Source organism: Rhinopithecus bieti, unplaced genomic scaffold (assembly GCF_001698545.2).
Source record: "Rhinopithecus bieti isolate Rb0 unplaced genomic scaffold, ASM169854v2 scaffold_29393, whole genome shotgun sequence".
NCBI classification, from domain to species: Eukaryota; Metazoa; Chordata; class Mammalia; order Primates; family Cercopithecidae; genus Rhinopithecus; species Rhinopithecus bieti.
In genome coordinates, this window is record NW_016813642.1 from 1112406 (window position 1) to 1132833 (window position 20428).

Here is a 20428-nt window from a genome sequence, read left to right on the forward strand (position 1 = left end):
AGAACAGCCTGACCAACATGGTAAAACCCGGTCTCTACTAAAAATACAAAAATTAGCTGGGTGTGGTGGTGCGCACCTGTAATCCCAGCTACTTGGGAGGCTGAGACACGAGAATCACTCGATTCCGGGAGGTGGAGGCTGCCGTGAGCTGAGATTGTGCCACTGCACTTCAGCGACTGAGTGAGACTCTGTCTCAAAAAAATAAATCAGGACATTGTAAAGAGTGGACTTTGTCAGGCAAACTTGGATTACTAGAAGCTTCTTCACCTCTGTAATACATTCTAGTATTCCACCGTTTAAGAAGCAGATTCTGGTCAATATATTTTATAAAGAGACGATACTCTTTACAAAGTTTAGTGCTACTGGTGGCACATAAAAACTGTGAAAAGTATTTATTCTAATCCATCTCAAGAAAGAATAGAGTAATAAGTTTTCGGGAGCTTTTTTTAAAATTGAAAAGTGTGCTGGGATATCTGTTTATCTTAGTTTGAGACTATTAAAATTGCATCTGAGCATAAAGCATAAGTTAGAAAGATTTTTTTTTCTTAGCATACATTTTAATGAGTCAGAGAATGATTTCATAAAACCATGAAAATTTCACACGATTCTGGAATTCTTGTTTCTTCCCATGAGAAATAAAGTGTTGTGAAATGGAGGCCAGAAGCAATTTTGTCTTTCTTTTTAAAAAGCAGGCTATTTTTTCTCTGTGTTCTGGTAAGGTATAAGGCGATGTTGGCCACTCCTATGATGGCCATTTACTGACTTCGCACAACAGGTGTTGCACATCATATCGTGTGCTACTTCTCCGTGCTACAATTCTGACTCTATCAACTAGAATACTGAAATTGGTGGAAGCAAATGAAATTACTCTTGGGAAAAAAGTCACACACTTAGTAGATCATTTTCATAATTAGCTTTGAAATGTTGACTTCTCAGTAGTACAATAAGTGAATCCCAATATTCAGTATAATCATCTAAATTTTGGACTATATCTAATAATACGGTTTAGCCTAGCTGTGTCATATCTGTTGCATACTAATAAAAAATTGCAGTTTTCTAACTGAATGCTCATTTGACAATGGAAAAATATGAAAAAATGGTTAATTCCATGATCTTACAAAACTTAGTGTTTTAAACTTAAATAAAATGCACTTAAACTAAAATGCAAATTGTGTCAATTTCCAGGGTTACTAAATACACAGTAATAAACCAAAGATTAAGATATTTGGCTTCATTGTATTCAACTGATTCACTCTAATTTTTATTTTAGTGTAAAATTTATGTATGTCTAATTTGCAGGTTTAAATTTGTAAAGCCAAATTAAACTGGACACAGGCACTGCTGTAGGCATTTGTGTATACTAACTCATTTAATTCTCATAACAACACAAGAAGATAGATAATATATATCAAATGCCAAGTTGACCGAGACAGTATGAAGTTGAGCTGGTAAGAAGCCTGGCTCTGGAGTCCCAGCACCAATCATGTTGCTATTTTGCCTCACAGGCATTTGGACGGAGACCGGATCTCACTTATTATTATTTTTTCATACTATCTTTCAACTGTTTGCTCATTCCTTCACTCAATGTATTGAGCATTTAAAAAAAAGTGCCAAGCTCTGGAGGAATAATGATGAATAACAGAAATTTCTGCCTTTCAGTAGTGCCTGAGTTTGGTAAGGAGATTCAACTTTTGATGAAATAATTACAATACACTGAGAAAACTGCCAAAATAGGTAAAATTTCTTTAGTAAAAGGCGAAAGATTTATATGATCTGAAGAGAAACAAGAGTGAAAATAGGTAAAATTTCTATAGAAGCAAATACTAAGGGGAATCATTTAAACACTGAATTTCAATATCCTCATCTATAAAACTGACATTAAGTAATAAGTATTTATCTCTACATATCTCTAGTATATGTAATTCTACAACATGATTAAATATGCTAAGTTGTTACTACATTTTCTTACACAACAATATGTCCCTTGTTTTATTCTATGTAAACCAAAGTCTTCAGGGCAGTTTTTTTTTTTTTTTTCATATGGTAAAATTGTAAAATTAGAGTGAAATAATTGGGAATATAAAATGACAACGTAAGATAAAGCAAATTGCTTTATTCTTTTAAAATGAAGAGACCCCAAATATAGAATTAAGCACTAAAAATCTTTTATAGGTCTTTCATTAATCTGTATGATCCACACACTCAAGTATGTAATTTTTTTTTTTAGGAGGCAGGTTTTGCTTTGTTACTTGGGCTGGAGGGCCATGGCACCACCACACCTCACTGCAGCCTCCATCTCATAGCATCAAGTGATCCTTCTGCCTCAGCCTCCCAAGTAGCAGGGACCACAGGTGGGAGCCACTATGCTCAGTTATTATTATTATTTTTAGAGATGGGGTCTTGCTATGTTGCCCAGGCTTGTCTCAAACTCCTGGGCTCAAGTGATCCTTCCACCTCAGTCTCCTAAGGTACGTAGTATTTTAATAGCAAACCACTTCTCTGCAATGCAGCTATTTTAAAAAAATGAATTCAATCATTAAATTTCATTAAAGCTTCATACAGCACAGACTGGTAAGAGACCATGAATAAAAGCTATTGTTCAGACCTCAACTGGATGCCCGACTCTTCATTATACTTTTTTTTTTTTTTTTTTTTGAGACGGAGTTTCACTCTGTCGCCCAGGCTGGAGTGCAGTGGCACGATCTCCACTCACTGCAAGCTCCGCCTCCCGGATTCAAGCCATTCTCCTGCCTCAGCCTCCCGTGTAGCTGGGACTAAAGGTGCCCACCACCGCGACGGGCTAATTTTTTGTATTTTTAGTAGAGACGGGGTTCCACCGTGTTAACCAGGATGGTCTCGATCTCCTGACCTTGTGATCCGCCCATCTCGGCCTCCCAAAGTGCTGGGATTACAGGCGTGAGAGCCACGGCACCCGGCCTTGATTATACTTTCAACAACAATTTTGTCTACTGTCTACTTCTTTCTCCTTCAATGAATCTCTATCAGGTAGCAACCAAATCACCTCTTTCACTTAAACTAGGGGATTAGGTCCTAATTTTCTTTAAAAGTACTCACCAAAAAGAATATAAAATTTATGTCATATTGATTTTCTCTCATCTTTTCTAATACTTCACCAATCTACGTAGCATAGGCCAGGTGCTCGTAACTCTGGGAAGGCTACAGTGGGTGGGCTGCAGCGATTTTGTGAACCTCTGAATTTGCATGCCATATTTTAAGGTTACATGCTGATGTGCACTATGTTTTAAAATGTCTATCACATTTTCAAAATGGGCTATAAGCCAAAAAAAAATAGGATTTGTTCTCTTCTTCAATAATTAATATGCCTAAGATATGACGAGGGCTTGATAATTAGTATAGCATTTATGTTTTATACTTGAATTTACTCAGTGGTATCTACCTCACACCATTCACTCAGGCCCTCCAGTATCAAAAAAATTAAATGAATAAAAAATAGAACACAAAAAAAGACAAATCACCTAGTGGCTTGGTCAATTCCTACGCATTATTTCCTCTGCCTGACTACTCTAAAAGGAAACATTTTCAGCCTCTGCTGCATTAAGTTGGTGGCATATTATTCTAGCCAACAGACACTACGCGTAAATGGTGGTTTGATTTCCCAGAAGAGATTATTGGAAACCAATGTTCTTTTCCCATCTCTCCCTGTCACAGCCTCAGCCACTTTGGAAGCCACACATCAGAGGAAGACAGAGTAAGCTTGGACTCCTGAGTAGTTGGACGAAAGAGGACACCACTACTTTACAGGAGAAAGAAAGACACCTTTGCAAGGGTAAGCTTCTGAGGTTAAGGTGTGTTTTTGCTCACTGATGACAGCATACCCTGACTTTTGTACTCTCATATAAAAGATAAAAAAGTATATCTGACACACATAGTTTAAATCTGTCTGAATTTAATTTTAAGAGAGTTTACTGCAAGTGTTGTTTCTATGTAAACGATTCATCATAAAATAGACTTAAACAAGTTCATTTCATAACCTACTACATAATCCACGAAGTTTACATCCATGTACCTACCTAACAAATAAGGATAAAACTTAGCCTAATGTCCAAATTAAAACAGCTATTCTTGCATGCAGTGATTCAACCAACACTAAGTGAGCACTGACACAATGGTGTTAGCCACTATACATGGAGGGCAAATGATCTGTCTCTGCTGCATCCCAGAGGACTCAGGCTAGTAAATGGCTGCAGCAGAAACTGATGTCGGTTACTAACGGGACATTTCCCACAGCTTAGGAAATGGAGGGGATCAAGGGAGACTCCCCAGAGGAGCTGTCTCTGATATTGAGTCTAAAAGGATGAGTCGTTAAGTTAAAAAACAAACAAACAAACAAACAAAAAAAAACAGGGTGGAAAAATTTTTATGAAAAGACAAATTGTGTGAAGACAGAAATGTGAGACAGGGCGATGTGTTTTAAAAACTCCAGGGAGGTTGGACAGGAGAGTGTACACTAAAGAATGGTTCAAGGCAGTCCCAGAGAAGTGAGCCAGGACAAAATTGTGTTTTATTTTACAATTCTAGTGTAGTTAAATGATGTTTTCATGCTTTCCTGGGACTCTAGAAGAAAACAAGATGTCCGTGCAACTGTACAATCGTCATCATCAAACAGTATTTTAAGTGATTAGTGGAAGCAATAATTTTTTAAAACATGAAAAAATGAATACATGAAAGTTGTCATTGGCCATATTTTGCTCATCCTAAATTTACTGTCTTATCCTTCTATTTTCCCTTCTGAAGAGAAATAAAAGTATTTTCAGGAGGAATAAAATCAAGTGGCTAACATAACAAATTTTATAGCTTTACATAATTTAGGAATTAAAACAGCTACAATTTTTCACTTCAAATATAATGTTGAGTCTAAAGCCATAAAAATGGTAGACAGGTCATAAGGTTTCTATGTCTATCTAACACTACTTTGAAAAACAGATTATCGATCATTTGTGAAAAAAAAATAAAGTGGATTAGTAGAGACCAAGCATATGCTTAGAGCAATCTGGACATTTACTAAGTACTTTTGAATCTCCAAAATATAATCTGAAAATATCATAATAGTAGCGAACACTTAATAAGGTTTTATCATGTGCTAGACCCTGTTTGCATGCTTTTTGTGTTTCACTTCATTTAAATATCTTAAAATTCATTTCAGCAAAGAATTTTAAGTAACCCAGTGTTACAGATGACACAGCTACAGCTTATAGTAACTTGTATCTGATTGCAAAGCTAGTGATTCCTGAGGCCAGAATTCAACACACTAGCAGTCTGACTTCAAGCCCACTACCTTAAAACCCCTCCTATAAGTGTTTACACATAAAAAGGTGTTTAAAAAATTGTTATACCATGTATTTACAAGTAAAATGAGTCAGGATTTGACAAATATACTCCAACTGTGAAATTACACCTTTAAAACTTGAAAACTTACCACTTATAGAAGAAATATCAATCACAAAACAAACACTAACATAAAACATGTTTTCTAAATGAGAGGCATAGACAACATTTAGTTAACTTTTGCTTAGAGTTATTTTTGCTATGTAAGAATCAGAAAATACAATCCAACTATTCTAATCAAGGGATTTGTTTGTGCCTACAGTATGGATCAAACAAAAGATAATAACATAATCAAATTTCATTTATTTGATATAAATAATGGTATAAACCATAGCATTTAACAAGTATTTGCCTTGCAAATTTTTGTCTTTTCATATTTTTTTCAGTTAAATGTTTCTACTTACTACAATGAATTATGGTTACAACTTTTATCTAGCTTTGGATATATTCACACCTGAACTCTAAGTTATGTTTTGTTATGCAGTAACTTTATTAACCAAAAACAGGAAACAAACAAAAAAAAAAGTCTGATACATAATAATCTGCCTCATTCATTAGAAACTGAGGATTTGTTTTGGAAACAGCTTTTGAGGTTCACCTAGGTAGCTAATTAGTCATCAGCCTTGAACTATAACCGACAGGCAGGGCTACGAAACTTCTTCCCCTGAGAGCACTGACTTTGGGGGTTACTAAAATACATTAGAACACATGCATGGATAAAACATGTCCTCTGCCCTCACGAAATTCAATCGAGGTGGGTCTATAAGGCAAAGTTAAAATAAAATATTTTTAAAAAGAGTGAAGAAAGGAGTGTGGACCCAAGGATGGAACCACCCAAATGACAAGGATGACCAAAATGAAGGTAGTATTAGGGAATGGAATCTGGCTAAACACCTTCATTTCTGTGTCTCAGGGAGTTTTTGGTTCATCTTCCATTCAAGGCCAACCTCTCTAACTCACTTTTTAAAAATCCCTTCTCAACTTCTCCGATATTTCCCTATTTTAGCGACCTGTCATTCATTCTTTCACTCTCCACTGACTGTTGCCCCTTCCCTTAGTGAAAAAGACACGCTTCCACTATTCTGCAGTGGAATAACCCTCACTGCTCTACAACAATCTCTTCTGTGCTGAATTCTTCATCCAACTCCCACTTTTCTTCTTCTTATTATTATTGAATTTCTTTATAGAGTTGTCTACTTGTGTTGAGGCCTCATGCATTATCTCCCAATTTATTAGTGACTCATCTTCTTGGAATCTGGTTTACAATCTGAATTCTACCTACCCTCTCCCAATTCTACTCATCTGCTTCAAAGATTACCGGTGTCCTTTTAATGGCCAGAGTGATCTTTTTCTCATTTCTCGTCTTCTCTGTAGAACAACTAGTTACTTCCTGAATGTTTTTGTCTTTTGCCTTGGCAAAGCACCATCCTCATTTACCTGTTATGTATTAACCTACTCATTCTCTGACACTCTCTTTTGATTTTTCTCCTTTCTGACTGCTGGTTATAGAGAGATGAGCCAAGGTTTGTATTTAGATTCCTTCTTCTTACTGTACATTCTCTCTGGGTATTTTCTTCCTATCAGAGCACTATCAGTTCTGAGTAAGTGGGTTTCAGATATTTTTCCGTAAATTCAACCCTCCCAAACCAATTACATGTTCTCCCTAACAAGAAAGAGAAAACATCAATTTAACACCTATATTTCTTATCTTAGCAAAGGGCAATGCTCCAGGCCTAGTCATTCAAACTATAAATCTCAAGATTATTTTCTGCTAACCTTCCTACCTGCATGACGAGAAATAAATGATAAAACAGCAGCACTAAAATACACACACACACACACACACACACGCACATTTACTGTGCCCACTTTTTAATACTTTTTTGAAAGCAACACCTCAATTTTCCTGAAATATTTTTGAGTGGGCTATGCAATTTTATTGTGTAAGATGGACTGCTATGAAATAAAGGAACTAAATACTTTCTTGTTATTAGGATGACTAATAGATTAGTTAGAAATGATATCCAGTACTTCCAGTTGAGTGATTTCCTCTAGTAGCAAGAGTAAAAATTTTTTATAGTGCAACTCAGAAAAACACACACTAGCATTTCAATAATCTGTTCAAATCTGTTCAAAGTCAGTTTCCATCTATTTTTCATTTTTTAACATGCCATGGATATAACGTTACATTCAGCTGTTCATTTAAAGAAATAAGTTTCCAGTTGTTCTATTCACTAAATAACGCCACTGATGTTTACAAATTTTTTCAATATTGTTTATGTACTTTCTCAAACTATGAAACAAGACATTGTCGGTAACATAAGTCAAAATCTAGCCCCATAAATAAGCACTGAGATAAATAAAGGCAATACCTACAAGTAATTACATAGTAATCCCTGAAGAACTGTTATTCAAGTATTTCAAACATGTGCAGTGTACCTGTACATACATACTCTATTTAGCACAAGGGATACATTCTTAGGGAATGGGCCCCAGGAGAGGTCTTGATAGCCAGAACTTATGGTAACCTGATCTTGCTTCCCTGTCAGCCAAAGTTCTTCCCTTGTCTTCAAATTCCACCTCAGTTTATTTTTTGTAACCATGCATTCTGTTCCCAGGAGATAATAAGACTTATTATGCTTTCTGTAATGTCCTAAGACTTCCAACAAGCCCTAATCTCATATTTCACCTGCTTCCCCAACCTTTTTCTCAAGCACTTAAAAACCTTCTATGATCATGTCAAGTCCAGTGCCTTTTCCTACACCACCGCCACTCAATACACTTTGGATATTGCTGTACTTGCTGCTGCCAGCTAAATGTTAAAAGTACAAAGTGCTCTGTCTTCCTTTAATAATCATTACCATCAAAATCAAATGAAAATGGGGCTAGAAAACACACTAAATTCTTCTAAACCGCTATAATTTTCTTAATCCACTTCTGTTTATTTTATTTAGGATGTGATTACATGGGCCAATGTTTATTTTTAGGATAGTACTAATTGCCCTTTTGCTTATGATTTGTGTTTTCTCATCTCCTGATTCCCAAAAGCTCTATAAATGCAGGGTATTCAACCTACACAATAATAAATTACAACCAAAAGATTATGATTGTACTGTAACAAATGCCTATTACCACAAGAGAAAATGAGGAATTTCACCAGGGTTCTTTCAGTGAACTCTTTGTAGTACTTTAAAATAAGTATTGTTTCCTAAAAATAATAAACAGGAAGAATAACGTGTTACCTATTGAGTTTATCCATTTACTTGTTCACTTATTCACTCACTCATTGATTTCCACTTGCACATACTCATTTATTCAGTAAATTCACATTGGTTTATCTACCTGTTTGAGCAAATAAAACTTTTTTGTTGATAGAGCAACTTCTATATTTTCTAGTATCTGTTAAAATATATTTTCTCCATAAGGGACAGATGCTTCTTTGTTTTTTGTTGCCTATCTTTCCTCCCATTGCATTCCTTTTCTCTTTTGGAAAGTATCTAACTCTTTCAAGAAACAGAAATCATTCTCAAAACTGTAGACTAAATAGTAGATATCGCCTTAATTTTAAAATCTGTGACTCATCTTGGAGAAAAGTCTGTATTCTTTTCACCCACCTCGTTGTTATTCTAAATAGATTAAAATTTATACTACCAATTATCCTTATAAAAACAATAATTACACTTTCAATTTTAATGTTCATGAGAGCAACATACAGTTGTGGGATTCATGAGGAGAATTCATAAAAATACTGACTTTCACAGTACATATACATATACATACACACACACACACACACACATATATATATATATAGTTTTTTTTTTTTTTTTTTTTTGAGACGGAGTCTCGTTCTGTCATCCAGGCTGGAGTACAGTGGCGCGATCTCGGCTCACTGCAAGCTCCACCTCCCGGGTTCATGCCATTCTCCTGCCTCAGCCTCCCAAGTAGCTGGGACTACAGGCGCCCGCCACCACGCCCGGCTAATTTTTTGTATTTTTAGTACAGACGGGGTCTCATCGTGTTAGCCAAGATGGTCTCAATCTCCTGACCTTGTGATCCGCCTGCCTTGGCCTCACAAAGCGCTGGGATTACAGGCGTGAGCCACCGTGCCCGGCACAGTATATTTTTAAACACTCATTTATATTATTTTTCAGATAAATGAATTATTTCACAGAGATGAATATCAGTTTACAAAAAGTACTGTGCTGTGCATTATCTTTACTAGATTTGTTCCACCAAGGAGTCAAGATGGCGGTGGGTATGCTTCCGAGAAAACATGTGACACACAAAGTAACAATGTGATCAAATGGGGACCTGTCATAGGAAGCCAAATAACTGACTCCAAGTCCAGTGCTTTGTCCACTGTCTTCTTACATGATTTTCGGTCTTCTTTGTTGTAAAGCTCCTGACTTCCATTAAAAATGCCAAACACATTGAAAGCCTTCGTTGTAAACCGACCTGACTCTATAAGGGTTGACATATTTGAACAACAGGCAGAAAATGGCCTATCTGAAGACTTAAAAAACATAAAACCTAAATTTAAAATACATTTGATATGAAAACTATAACCTAAGTGACTAAAAGTATAATTTTAACTCAATTTGAGGTTCTATAAAAATATTTTTTTAAAATAAAGTGTCAATTAATGCTTTGAAAATAATCCATTTTTTTTTTTCCATGTATCTTTTTCAAACTCATGGAAATATTTTAAAATAATTTTGGTTCTAAATCAACATAAATCAAACTTTCCTGAGTTGAAATTTCCTTTTAAAGGGAACTCTTCTCATGCAGCAATCTTAATACAGTATAGTTGGCTGTTTTGTTAGGAGTTTTACTGTTTGTTTACAAATATGTCCGCATAGCTCCAAAATTATAATTACACTAAAAGCATGAGTTCGATCTCTCAATCCTAAACTTTGAAAATACAATTTAGACAATTTATTTACTTTTGTTTTTAAAAAAATTTTATAGAGACAGGGTCTTACTGTGTTGCCCAGGCTTGTCTCCACCTCTGGACTCAAGTGATTCTCCCACTGCAGCCTCCCAAAGTGCTGAGATTACAAACGTGAGTCAGCATGCCTGCCTTTTTTTTTTTTTTTAATTAAAGTGATTTTTAACAATTTGGTAATGGAGACTGGGACAATGTCACTGTACCCACTGAGGTAACTGAGATATGAGAGCTTTCCAACCCAAGGTCAGAAATCACTGAAACAGCTTATGAAACCCTCACTATTTCAGTGTTTTACATTGAGAATGCTGTATTTTTCTCGTGGGCAACAGATAACCTTCATTTTTGATGCAAATGATAATGGTGGCTTCATATGGCCCAGGCAAACTTCAAAACAAAACTGCAGGACCACATTTTTCTAACCTGAAAATAGTCATATAAGGTACAAATAAGTAAAATTGGAATTAAATTATTATAGGAAAAATACGCAGTTATCTCCTATCTAGTCAGAAATCAGATTTATTCTGTAAGATAATAACTTAATTCCCATAAAATAAACTCCTCTCAGAATAATGGCACAATATACAAAAAATCAAGAAGAAAGAAAATTTCATTTTTAAAAACAATGTACCTCATTTATGTGAAAGGTATGAATATTTGAGAATATAAATAAATGATGATTTAAACAGATGTTAGTAGAAATTTTTGACTCTGTGACATTGAGATGCAGAATCTACTTTGAGTGGACACAGTTGAGGATCATTTTCTAAGTTTTCCAAAGCGGCACTATGCTACCACAAACACTGCCCAAGGACATAACTTCACCTGTTTTTTTGTCTTAAGCTTAGCTGTCTCGCCTCATTCATCTTCAAGCTTTTGTACAGTTTGGACCCCATCCTGCCACATGAATCTGACCTCTGGCATTTGACATCTTGACTAGGAAAAACTTCCACTGACCTATAGTTGTACATTTTCCTAAGACTGTCAATTCCCATCAGTCCTACCTCATAAAATAGGAAGCTAAATAACCACTTCTGCTGGATACAAAACATAACACAAGAAGAACAGCAACAAACAAACAAAAATCCAGCCTATGGAACACTGTTCTAAGTGGTTTATTAACTTATTTGATCCTCAAAGCAATCCTATTATTCTATTATTAAAACTCATTAAATAAAGATTAGAAATCTGAAGCTTAGAAAGGTCAAGTAACCTACCCAAGGTAACACAACGAGTAAATGGCAGAACTAGGGTTTGAGCCCGTGTTATCTGGCTCTAGGGCCAATGCTTTTAACCATAAAGCTAACCCAGTACTGTACCTTTGCAGTTCTACTTGGAAATGATGTGAAAATCAGTAGTTTCTGCAAATTATGTCTAATGTATTATCAATGTTTTACACATACACACACAGAGCAGTTTACACAACTATCTCTCTAAATAAAACAGTATTTTAAAATATGTATTCTGTTTGTTCCATGTGTAATTTTTTAAATTGCAAGATGCTTTAAAAAATGCATATATCAAAGTCCTATTTCCACATAGAAAATCAAGAAAGGTGATGATTACCAAACACCACTCACTTTATTTATAACATTTTCCCTCTTGGTGTTGACACTTTTATTTCTGATGAGAAAAGTCTCCTCAGGGAGAGAGCCCACTGATTTTATTTGAGCCATTCCATCTTTTGCTTTTAAAGGGGTAAAATAAAGTAGATTAAACTGGCAAGGACACATCCGGGATAAGGGCAGGGAAAAGAAAAGCTGGTACTCAAGGTATCTAAGTTATTTCATGTGTAAAGGGTTTTACGATGAGTTTAACTTTTGGTAGTTAATACATACTGCTTCAATAGTATCCCAAATGTACTACCTAATTAAAACTCTCATAGTGAATTGCCAAAATAAATTAAAAACAGGCATTAGGAAATTAGGGAAAAAAAGAAAGTACTCCCAGGGTAAGTGAAGTAAAACAATGTTTTCATGCCCAAATGGTATGCTATACCTAGATACAATTCAGGCATACATAGCCTCGAAAGCGAAGAATTAAAAGAGAATTATAGAGAATTAATGCCATGTAATTTATACTCTAGTATGACTCTTTTACAGTAAAAGCAAAAGCATGGGTGTCTGTATGCCTTTGTGTGCCTTTCCATCTGTGTGTACACTTGTGTATACGGAGAGCGGGAAGAGAACAGCAAAAGCAGTCACTCTACAGGCACATCTGAAAATAAAAATAAGCACAAATGGACTCTATATTCTACAAAATAAGGTACATGTGTAAGCGATAATTTCTCTCTACATTTAATATTTTACTCTCACAACAATGTGTGTTTTTTAAAGCAAAAATGTTTAAATGTGTAATAACAGTGCTTGATTTAAGAGACTGTTCTTGAGAAACGAGAAAATTCCACACTGACAGAAGCACTGGTGTAATACATGGACTTTTTCAAATTAAGAAGACACAAATGTTCACGGAAACACTTGGTTTGAGTTTTACTCTCAGTTTAAATTTTCTAAACACTTCAGGTGCCAGCGCACAATATCCAGGGTTTTAATACAAGGTACTAATGTGTCTGGCTTTTAACATACCACACAAAATCACTGCAATACCTGTTAGGACTACCTAAAATCACCTTTGCGGCAACCACTCAACTCTGCTACATCTCCCATTAGTATGCGTGGCATCCTAATTTATTTATCAGAGAAGGTACTGTTAGGGCTGAGAGGTAGTGTTATAGTCCGAAAAAAGCATGAGTTTGTGCTTTGTGGTTTCTTTTGTTGTCTTAATAGACTAAGCATAGTTACTCCTCTTTGTTCTTCTTACTATGTTTTATGTTTTTTAACTTAAGATTCTGACTGAAAGATGTTTTCACCATATTTCTGGGAAAAATATATCAAACAAGTAGTAACATTATAGTTAAAAAACAAACATCAAAGTTATACCAATCACCCCCCAAAAAATGTCATGTTTTACACTTCCACTGTTACTTCCCACATCATCCATGTAAGTTCTTAACATTCATACAAATTATAATTTTATAATATAAACATAAAACCCTATTTTAATAATTTATTTATAAGGGAATATACCAATGACACATTTATAGATACATTTTTCCTCAAGTCTCTGGTACCAAATTGAGTTTCTAGTACCAGAAACATTATTTTCACTGTATGAAAAGTTAATATAAATGGATTCCAATGGCTTTCAATTCTTTAAATACGTCACCTGCTTACAACATTTTTTAAGCAATTAGGAATACTTTATTCCTACATTTATTGAATAGGCTACACTGACAGTTTCAGTTTACCGAGTTCCTAAACCCGTCATTACAAAAGTTATGCACCCTCAGCTCCATGGCACGCCCCCTCCAACCCCAGGACATCCTATGCTTTCTGTACTGCAGCCTCGTTTTCTAATCCCTTTGATGGCATGGAATCCTTAAACAAGATCTTCTGTACCATTTCTGGATCTTATGCTCTTAATTGTCAAACATGCATTGGGTGCCCACTATTTCCCAGACACTGCTCTAGAGTTGCAAATAAATATTATGATATATATCCTCATCCTCAAGAAGTTCAGAATCTAGTAAAGGAGGCCAGACACTTGAGCTCCAAGAATTCAAGAAGTCCCTGCTGTGACTAGCATTCAAGGTTAAACCCTGGCATTCAACTCAGTCCAGCTAACTCTCTCTCTTTTCAGGACTGGAGTCCCAACTGTTGGTTTGGGTTCTACTTCAAAAGAGAAAGAACACAAGATTGATAATCCCATCATCTGCTTAACAGGGATTATTTTCACCATCTGGTGTTCCAATGCTAGTCACTGACATCAAGCCAAGACTGAGAAAATTTGCCCACATCTCTGAAGGTACAACCACTCCATATTTGGGTGAGTCCTGATCTCTGATGCCTTCTTCCCCTTCCTCCACTGACCTTTCACAGAGGTTAAATGGATTTGAAAGGGAAAGCATACAGACTGTTCAAAAATGGAAGATCATCTACTAAGATTCTATCCATCTCTAAGACTTTATTTACATTTATGATTTCATTAACTATGCATCCCAATTTTGTGAATATATTTTTAAAGAAACATTAATATCTCTATCAATTGCTAAAAGCTAACAGTTATTGGAGCTCTTTAATTGTATTAATATTTATTATCCATGATAATATAATACAACTGATACTGTTTCTAGTTTAATATGTGTAGTTAACGAATCTTAGAGGGGTTAACTTGCCTACTGTCACACACTGGAAGCCTCAATTTGAAAGTTTGCCCTAAACCACTAAACTATGCTACTTATCCCTTCAGCATACATGACATCCTTATTTACTCATCATAAAAGGTATGGTTAGAGTTGAGAGGTAGTGTTACAAACCAGAAAGAGCTTGAGTTTTGCTTTATAGGTCCTATTTGTGGAAAGTGTGTGTGTGTGTGTGTGTGTGTGTGTGTGTGTGTGTGTGTGTGTGTTTTAGTTTTGTTTAGTTTTCCAGTAAGACAGAGTTGGGCCTGAATTCTGACTCAATCTTTTTCTAGTTGTGTGACCCTGGGAACATTACATAATAACATCAACAATTTATTGGCTATTTTCTATATGCTAGCCATTGTGCTAAGTGCTTGGCATACTCTGTCTCATAAAATTAAATCTTCATAAAAACCCTGAGAAGGAGATAATATTATTCATATTTTAGACAGGGTGAGACTATCGCTGAGAGAGGATAGGGCAATTAGCCAGCAAGTGAATGGCAACCCAAAATTGAGTTGGGAGGAGGTGCAGACAGAATCCCCTTGCTGGTACCAGCTATGAAAAGGGTTAGGACTGATTTGGGAACTGGCACTCACTGCCAGATTTACAACTAACAAGGACATCTAAGGATGGATGGACTCTGGAGCCACACTTCCTGAGTTTGAATCCTGAGTCCAGCTGTGAGGCCTTGGGTTGGTTATCCAGTTTCTCTTGGTATCAGTTTCCTCATTTGTAAAGGTGAAATAATGCTAACTATCTCAAGGTGTTTTTGTGAAGAACAAATAAAATAATCATTGTAATGGCACTGAAGGTAATAGGTAATCCATACATTACTAAAATTAACTAAAGAGATCATTTTAATTTTGAGTAATTCTGATTCAGTGATCTTTTCTTTCCACCTAAAAATAATAAACAGGAATATTTTGTGTTTGAAGTGAAAACTCCCTTAAAGTATCAAAACATCACTATCTGAGCTCATCCCTATATCTGTCATCTCTTTAAGGTGCTTGGTACATACCTTATTTTTATATTTATTTTCTACATGGATATGCCTAATGAAGCTGAGAAATTTATTACAACAAAAGAAATAATTATATCATAAAAGGCTTATATTTGACATACTCAATCTCAATTACAATATTCTCCTCATTGCCTACTGGTATGGACAGCTCCCATGCTCTCCAAGAACAGAACAGAATAGAAAGGAGAGACGAAAAATGGGAATTGAGCAGTACTAGTCTTATGAACAGAGTGATGGCAGAAATTACCACAGAAAATATGATTGGGACTGAGACCTTATTTTGAGAATTAACACTCACTTCTAAGACTTTCAGTGATTAAGTACTTCATACTCTTTGTGAAATAAGTGTTCTAAATTCCCACTCAAAAAGTACTTAAACTATTTTTTTAAAATTGAACTTCCAAGAAAGAGAATTCTTAATTTACATTCTTACATTCATTTCATTTCTTGTCCCAAGGGAATTTAAGAGTTCTAGAAATAGAAAAGAAAAAATGCACTCTATAGACAAACTTGCAAACAATGCTAACTACTAGCTTGAGACTGTGCCACACATTTTAAAGAAAAATTATAAACTCACTATAAATGTTAATAAAAGCATGAAAAGTTTACTCTTCTGTTTTTACATATGAAAGAATTACCCATTTTAATGCACTTCAAAACATTTCATTTAGTTATACTTTGAATTGTAGAGGGAATAAACTTGAATGTTTTCATGTGTGAATAAAATGCTTTGTTAAACATCTTTTCATTTTAAAAAACAAGCATCCTACAGTTTGCGTCCCCTCATCAATTCACCCAGACCTTCAGGAAAGTGGTATAGGTGCAGGCCTGCTGCAGTCTCCGGTCTGGAGAGAATTAGAAGAGAACAATTCAGAAGGGCCCCGCCCACAGGTGCCTTTTACTGGCTTGGCTTCTGAGTAGGGCATGAGGTTTCAGATTCCCCAGTGTTGACATTTATTATTTTATACCTTGAGATTTTACCTACAGATACAGAAAGAGGAGATACAGCTGAGCACTAGCTGCTTTAGGTGTGATCGGTGGCTATACAAAAGTAGGTTCTGTCCAGTCCCCTTCTGCTGGATTCTTCTTCTGTGAGTTAGCAGGCCTAGATGCTTCTCAGCTGTCACAAAATCCAAAGGAACATTTGAGTTTTCCCATTTACATCTGGGATCTTGCTAGGCATTATGTGAATAAGATTCTATCACTCTGAAACATTTATGCTTGTGGGTTTAGTTGCAGGTGACTGCTGATGGTTTTCAAACGCTGAAGTATGTATGGTGAACAGATCCTGTCAGTTGTAACTACGTCTCAGCTTGGACTCATAAAGAATTAAAAGCTCCTGACCACCACTATTTTAATATATTCTGAGAAATAAGTCTAAAATTTCACATAGTCTGATATTTTACTTACATTAAAAAAAAAAAAAAAAAACGGAACTGAACTTGGCAGGGAAAAACTCAGTCATCATCATTACAATCTTATAGAGGTGGCAAGTATACACCACAAGAGATTCCCATTGTTCAGTTTTTGCATGTTGATATTATCTCCTCTTTTTATTTTTGAGACAAGGTCTCACTCTATTGCCCAGGCTGGAGTGTAGTGGTGCCTGCAGCCTGGACCTCCTAGGCTCAAGCAATACTTCTGCCTCAGTCTTCTGAGCAACTAGGACTACAGGTGCCTGCCACCATGCCCAGTTTTTTGTTGTTGTTGTTGTTTGTTTCTTTATTTTTGAAGAGATAGTGTCTTGCTATATTGCCCAAGCTGGTCTTAAACTCCTGACCTCAAGCAATCCTCCCATCTAGACATCCCAAACTGCTGAGGCTACAGGGATGAGCAACCATGTTCAGCTGTATCTCCTCTTTCTGTATCTGTAGGTAAAATCTCAAGGTATAAAATAATAAATGTCAACACTGGGGAATCTGAAACCTCATGCCCTACTCAGAAGAAAACACAAAAGAAAAGCTCTTTGTGATTTAGGGTATCTGTTCTTTTGCTCATCTTACAGCACAGAGCTACTCTGAAACTAGGTTAAATGAAATATCAATAAAAATAAAGTTTACTACAAATAAAAAGCATCTTCAATAAACACTATCAAAGATTGATATTTTCATTTTGTTCAGCTATTAGTAAACATTTTCCTTCATTTTAAAATTAAGTTGCATTTTGGTCATTGAAATTAAAGAGTTTCAATGTGATAGTAAGCTAATAGCCTTAATTTCAACAAGGGGAAATAATTTAAGAAATTAAGTTAATATTGAAAAGAAAACAAAGGGGTGAAAAAAAGAAGACCTGAACTGACAGTAAGGCCAACAATGATCTCATATTAGAAGAGGTGTCTTAATATCACTTCACAGATTACTGCCTGAAAATAGAGGCGGGGGGGTGGAAAGGAAGGGGGCACTAAATAACAGCTGCCACAAAACTCATAACACTGAAGAGGTGTTTTGTGTTGTTCACTTAAGATGCTGCTGGTCTCTCTCCCCTACCCATCATACACATACACCCCACCACCTTTCCACAAGTATCCTTCATCCAGGTTATTTATATCCATATGTAGAGAATTTTTTTTCCCAAAAAGTTTTCTTAACTTTTTTCCCTTTAAAATCTAAAAATAAAGCCTTACCAAAATCACTGTATTTAGAATACTAAGCAGTAACTTTTGACAAAGGACAATAATGCATCCCTAGCACTACCAACTAAAATCTGAACTGCTCTTCTAATTCCTTTTGAATTAATTATGGATTTAGGAATTTCAGCTTACAGAACTTGAAGATACATTCATTTAATGTTTTTGGTTTTAAATATTAACACAGAGGTAAATAAAATATCGGTATTTGAAACAATAATTTCTATTTTATCTTTAACCATTTTAATTCTCAACAAGATTTCTCTTACTAGATATACAATGAGGATTGTGAAAGAGAAAAAGTGCTTCACAGCGTCCGAATAAAAAAAAGTGGAATATTTAAAAATCTGTTCCATGCCGGATTTAATATCAATAAAACTAATGTGAATCTCACACAAAATTCCTATAAGAGTTTTCAATGAGTAGTTCCCTAATCTAAGACTCATATTTTGGTTCTATCAAACAGAGTTCCCTAAGGACATTCTTTAACTACTAGCTTATATTAAATTCATAGCTACAGGGTTTTGTTTTGTTTTTAGCTTCTAGAACGGCTTCCTAGAGAAATCAGAATCTTACCTTTAAATATCTTCTGGAGAGGTTTCTTGGTGCTTTGAAAACTCCTGAGGTCTATGTCAAACGGCCATTCTCTTCCTCCCAGGGTCTTAGGGGCTTGGAGAAATCCCAACACCTGCTGCTACCACTGAGTGTCCAGGCTAGGAAAGTTTCAGGGTTTTGACAGCAGGATCACTGAGCCACAGCCAAAGCTTGGGAAGCCTTAACAACTGAAAGCAAGTGGAGAGGGCAACATGGTACCCAGCACGGTGCTCAACTGTAGCAGCAGGGGGAGGAATGTTCCCCGCTCTCACAAGGGTTTAGAGGCAGCCATCACAGAACCCAAGGTTCTGTCAATGGGCAGGGCTGACGAAGTAGAGACATGACCACGCAGCACAAGACCCTGGGAGAAGAGGAACAACTGGCACAGAGCTCAGGTAGTGCTTGAAAAGAATCACCAAGATTCCCGCCAGAACACAAGAAGCAATGGAGAAATGCAACAAAATACATGGAGATAGGCCATTCTAGCATCCCATACATAAGCCAAAACACGGATGAGGTGGGTATGGAGATTTAGTTCTAAAAAGAAAAGTAAGGAATACATATTATAGATAGCATGCCTGTGGCATTTATGGTTAAAAATCTAATAAGTGACATAAAATTCTTATATCTTGTCATCACAATATTTAATTTACAAATACAAAAAAAAAAAAAAAAATCAGGGTGCTGATCCACAAGGCAGCAGAAATTAAAAGGCAACATTATTGGGAATTAGAGGAGAAAATGGAAAGACAGAGAGAAGGTTAAACAACTGATTATTTAAATTGATAAATAATTAAACTTGTTTTTAGTAAGTACAACACACATTTTATCAAACTCATCACTTTCTATTATCAGATGAGGCAGACTGAAGAAATTCAATGAGATAAGAGAATACAAAGAAGCAAGTAGATAAGCAGTACAGAGATGAGAAGAGCAAAAGATGGAAAAAGAAAAAGGATAAAGAGGAAGGACAGAAAATGTAACTAATTTAGTTGGTGTTTCTTTTCTTTTTTTTTTTTTTTTTTTTTTGGATGGAATCTCACTCTGTTGCCCAGGCTGGAGTGCAGTGGCGCAATCTCGGCGCACTGCAACCTCCACCTCCCGTGTTTGAGCAATTCTCCTGGCTCAGCCTCCCAAGTGGCTGAGACTACAGGCATGCACCACCACACCTATCTAATTTTTGTATTTTTAGTACAGACAGGCTTTCACCATGCTGGCCAGGCTGGTCTCGAACTCCTGACCTCAAGTGACCCACCTGCCTTGGCCTCCCAAAGTGCTGGCATTACAGGCGTGAGCCACCATGCTTGGCCGACTAATTTAGTTTTGATGCATTGTCAGACAGACTACTCACTGTCTAAGATTCTCCTGAATCTCTGCTTCATAATGTTATGCTTTTCAAGGAGATGCTAATAGCTTGTTAACCACCATTCACAGCTCTTCAACTACTCGCAAGCCTTGAAGAACTCTTTAGGAGCCCAAAAAACAGCTACAAAAGAGTGCTACTAAGACAATTTTGCTTTGATAAGCTGGATAAAATCAAGTCAGAGGTTCAGTATAAACTCTGACAAGACTTTAATAATTCCTAATATGTATGAAATGAAAATGAATGGTCAAGATCATTTAGGAACT

The 20428-nt window shown here is 35.9% G+C and overlaps 1 protein-coding gene across 26 annotated transcripts in view; it reads right to left on the reverse strand.

Moving 5' to 3' along the window:
• Positions 1–20428, reverse strand: part of MBNL1 (muscleblind like splicing regulator 1) — a 219033-nt gene that overhangs the window by 107537 nt on the left and 91068 nt on the right. Inside the window, exon 3 of one of the 26 annotated variants that reach the window (XM_017848840.1) lies at positions 18782–19336. The exons of the other annotated variants lie outside the window; for them this stretch is intronic. The gene's annotated coding sequence lies outside the window, so the exon portion shown is untranslated. The remainder of the gene's footprint in view (positions 1–18781; positions 19337–20428) is intronic. 26 annotated transcript variants of the gene reach the window in all.